The 5,000-nt window shown below is 33.8% G+C and overlaps 1 long non-coding RNA gene across 1 annotated transcript in view; it reads left to right on the top strand.

Moving 5' to 3' along the window:
• Positions 1-5,000, top strand: part of LOC137630093 (uncharacterized) — a 571,093-nt gene that overhangs the window by 505,965 nt on the left and 60,128 nt on the right. The window contains exon 2 of the long non-coding RNA XR_011041644.1: positions 3,408-3,470. This is a non-coding gene — a long non-coding RNA (uncharacterized lncRNA). The remainder of the gene's footprint in view (positions 1-3,407; positions 3,471-5,000) is intronic.

The raw sequence follows: 5,000 nt of genomic DNA, 5'->3' as shown, positions 1-5,000 counted from the left end.
ACCTGTCAACACTGAGATTACCAAACAATTCTTCTTCTTGTCCTGTGGCCACTTTCCTCTTGCTAAGGGTAGAAGAGACTCTCTTGCTATGGTAAGCACCTCTTCTAGAAGGACACTCCAAAATCAAACCAGTGTTCTCTAGTCTTGGGTAGTGCCATAGCCTCTGTACAATGGTCTTCCACTGTCTTGGGTTAGAGTTCTCTTGCTTGAGGGTATACTCGGGCATACTATTCTATCTAATTTATATTCCTCTCGTTTTGTTATAGTTTATATAGGAGATATTTATTTTCATGATGTTACTCTTCTTAAAACATTTTTTTTTTACTTTTTCATCTCCTCACTGGGCTATTTTCCCTGTTGGGGCCCCTGGGCTTATAGCATCCTGCTTTTCCAACAAGGGTTGTAGCTTAGCAAGTAATAATAATAATAAATTAGTAAAGGTTGGCGAGGCACCAAAACAGGGAAGATGCGTGTAATAGATGCTAGGAAAACTAAAGCTACAAAGATAAATAGCTCATGAAAAAGCTTTATAACAACATTACGCCAAGACGTCTGATGCAACTTTTATGTAAAGATCTGTACAAAGCTAATTTGCATTTTCCCCCTTAAAGTTAACCTTCACTTAGTGGGCGCCTTTTTTCGTAAAAGTTAACAGACGCAGGACCCCCCAGCAGTCTTACACTTGAGGATACGAGAACATGATCAATACCAAGCTCATATTAAACAATGAGTTCAGATACGCCAGAGCCTGGTTAATTATATGAAGAAATGCTTTGCAATCTGTAGAAACTTACCAGCAAATTGAAAAAAAAAAGGAAGGATATATACATCAACAGTATATAATATTAAACAAATATTTAGGCATGTGACCTTCAGCATCGACTATATTGCTGCCAGTGATGTGGGTTATTTAGGTTTAAGCCTAAATCTGTATGACATTATGCTCGAAGTTTTGCTAGGTGTGAATATTTCCAAAACAACAAATCTTTTCTTAATCTGCTATATCATTTTGATAACGTTAAATATGATCTACTATTGCTGTGCGGGGCATTATGGCCATTTGAGTATTATATTATTATTATTATTATTATTAGCCAAGCTACAATCCTAGTTGGAAAATCAAGATGCTATAACCCCAAAGGCTCCAACAGGGAAAAATAGCCCAGTGAGGAAAGGAAGTAAGTAAATAAATAAATGATGAGAATAAATTAACAATAAACCATTCTAAAAACAGTAACAACGTCAAAAACAGATATGTCCTATTTAAACTATTATCAACGTCAAAAACAGATATGTCATAATATAAACTATAAAAAGATTCATGTCAGCCTGGTCAACATAAAAACATTTGCTCCAACTTTGAACTTTTGAAGTTCTACTAATTCAACTACCCGATTAGGAAGATCATTCTACAACTTGGTCACAGCTGGAATAAAATTCACTATAACTATTACAAGTGGTAACTATATAAAGTGTTTAGATTTGTAATGAACGAAATGACGTCTCTCTCTCTCTCTCTCTCTCTCTCTCTCTCTCTCTCTCTCTCTCTCTCTCTCCAGTAATCTCGATCTAATCCCATGCATGCTAGTTCGTCGACTAGAAAATCCCTCTCACCAAGAGGGGTGGAATATCTCTCTCTCTCTCTCTCTCTCTCTCTCTCTCTCTCTCTCTCTCTCTCTCTCTCTCTCTCTCTCTCTCTCTCTCTCCTACTATTTACGGAAACGTTTTCTACTGAAACATGAAATAATAAGTAGATTAATTGAAAGATTTTAAGTCAGAATGAATCATACCTGGATGTCTTCTCTCTTTAATCTACCTTCTACAGAAGAGATAGGAAACCGATGGCTATTATTTACCAACTTGAAAAGAAAAGAATCCGACTAATTCTAATAAAGAAAGACGGTAAAAGAAATTCCAAGATCCCTGACTGTTACATACGATTCGTAAAGAACACATCTGGTCCACGGACCTCATCTCCATCACGTGTCGCCACTGACATTTTCAATCATCTTTCTGTGTTCAAAGTTTTTTCAAAAATTACTTTACGGGAGAGGGGAATTTAATCCTTTATCCGGGACTGCAACGCCCAAAAACTGTATTTTTTTTCCAGTGGGGAAAAAACTCTATCGTTTAAATATAATGCTTCACGTTCCCCCTTCTTTTAATCCCTCGCCTCTTTAACCCTTTTAGCTCTTTCTGGCTTCCTCTCTATTTACCTTTTATACCTTTTATTCGTACCTTTTCTCCTCTCTCTCAATCCCTCTAGTTATTCACATTTATTCATTTTCTCATTCCATTTCTCGTGAATGAATGCTTAAATATTCGAGAGGAACTGGGAAAAAAATTAAACCAAATTTAAGTAAAAAATAATAGATATTTTGGGAAAAATTGAGACTCGATTTGGTTCCAAGTGGTTCAATACCTTTTTTTCGTACTTTTTCTCCTCTCTCTCAATCTCTCTAGTTATTCACATTTATTCAGTTTCTCATTCCATTTCTCGTAAATGAATGCTTAAATATTCGAGAGGAACTGGGAAAAGATTAAACCAAATTTAAGTAAAAAATAATAGATATTTTGGGAAAAATTGAGACTCGATTTGGTTCCAGGTGATTCAATACCTTTTTTTCGTACTTTTTCTCCTCTCTCTCTCAATCTCTCTAGTTATTCACATTTATTCATTATCTTATTCCATTTCTCGTGAATGAATGCTTGAATATCCGAGAGGAACTGGGAAAAAATTAAACCAAATTTAAGTAAAAAATAATAGATATTTTGGAATAATGGAGACTCGATTTGGTTCCAGGTGGTTCATATCCAGTGCACATAGGTTCCAGCTGTAGAAAATTCCTAAAAGCGTCGATTTCATTTATGTTAATCCTATAATTCTTTTAAGTAGATAATTTTTCGTGTCTGCGGTTTTCATATTGCATGACCACGTGAAACCCTTTTCCATTTAACCTCTTGTGCTTCAGTTTTTACTTTTAAATTGTATGACAGTTCTTTTGTGAATTTTTTTTTTAACTGTTAGACTTTTGTTTTGTGAATTCTTTTATTTAACTGTTAGAATTCTGTTTTGCATCTTTTTTTTTTTTTTTTTTTTTTTTTTTTTTTTTTTTTTTTTAATTTTGAAACTTTGTTTTGGATTATTTTATTGAAATATTGTACCTTTGGTTTAGGATTTATTTATTTCTTGAATTATTTAATCTTTTGTTTCGGACAATCTACTCTTCTTCTTCTTCTTCTTCTTCTTCTTCATTCTTCTTTTTCTTCTTCTTCTTCATTCTTCTTCTTCTTCTTCTTCTTCTTTCTAATAGTAATTGTGCCTTTATTCGAGATGTTACGCCACTTTAGGTTCTGATTTTCTTCTTTTTATTTATTTTTTTAAATGTATGTTTTATCTTTTTCAGGTACTGTTTGGTATTATCGCTGTTTTTACCAAGAATCCTCTTCTTTTATTATCGTTTTGAATGGTGCGTATAACATAGCTTTAATTTTACTTTCTGTTAACTTTTTTTATCATTTCATTCTCATCTGTCTCCTTTTGCCATTTTATAAAAATATAAATTAGAATACTTTGAACTTGAAAGACTCTATATAGTCTTTATTTTGCTCTAAAAAATCTTTCAATAGGCCGGGCATTCTATCCTATTCATTCACTTCCTGCTTTAATTAACAACAATCAATAATCAATTCAATTATAATCGAATAACAAAATTTATCTTTAACCTTTAGGCCATAATCTCCAATATCATTTGAATAACGGTAAATATGGTTCTACTATTGCTATTTGCGAAGGCTTAGGGCCATTGGAGTGCTATATTTCACTATAATTAATATGAGTGGGAATTATTTCGGATACGTTGGCTTGCAATAGCTATATAAACTCTTTAGATTTGTATTGAACGAAATAACGTCTCTCGCTCTCTCTCTCTCTCTCTCTCTCTCTCTCTCTCTCTCTCTCTCTCTCTCTCTCTCTCTCTCTCTCATAATATTATACCTAATCAATTTTACCTTGATATCTTCTGCCTGATGTCTGTATTGTAGAGAAGAGAAAGGCAAGCAATGGCTATTACTTACTAACTGGAAAATAATTCTATTAATTTCGACATCAAGAGAAATCACTCATAATGCTGGAACAAATATTTAACTATGACCTTTTATACGAAGTATTCTATTTTGTTGGGCCACATCTACTTTGGATGTGTTTAGGAACATGAAGGCTACAGATATTCAAGGTGTTAAGGATTTAGGAATTCAAGGGAATATTTCTAATAAATGTTTTTAGCACATTTACTGGATGCAAGTGTTCTCGAAAAGGCAGAGTTTGGGTTAAGGAGAACAATATTATGCAAATAAAACTTTATCAAAGACACCGTCCGCTGGAGGTAAAATAGGATGACCTCGGAAAAGTAATCCTCGGCTGAGGATTCTATCAAGACTGATATCTTAATTGTTTTGAAAGAGAGAGAGAGAGAGAGAGAGAGAGAGAGAGAGAGAGAGAGAGAGAGAGAGAGAGAGAGAGAGAGATTTCAGTAGGAAATAATCAGACCACGTATTCAAAACATTAATCAGATTTACCTCATTACTCCGGGGTCACTATATAGCTGACGCTTTCATAATCTTCTCCTCCTACGCCTATTGACGCAAAGGAGGCGATGATGATGATGAATGCTTTCACAGGTGAATAATAATCATGAAATATGTCAAAATTGTCACGTTTTCAATTTTTGCGTTTTAATGCTTCAAAGAGGGATTTTATGTGTGTTTACTTCTATCTATTACAATTATAAAAGATATTGAGGTTATATAAGAACACTACCTTGAGGAACGCCAGATTTCACATTCCTATAATCACTTTGGTGACCATCAACATATATTTTTTGCAAACTCTTACAAGAATAGAGATAAAATTGAACTTTTCCTAATAAGTTAAATGCGATTGGGGTTCTAACGGATAATTATTACAAAATCGAGGGTTTAGTTGAACCTGTGATGTCTAC

This window comes from Palaemon carinicauda, chromosome 38, assembly GCF_036898095.1.
Source record: "Palaemon carinicauda isolate YSFRI2023 chromosome 38, ASM3689809v2, whole genome shotgun sequence".
Classification (NCBI taxonomy): Eukaryota; Metazoa; Arthropoda; class Malacostraca; order Decapoda; family Palaemonidae; genus Palaemon; species Palaemon carinicauda.
Note: the sequence above shows the minus strand (reverse complement) of the source record. Positions and strands in the feature narration are given on the sequence as shown.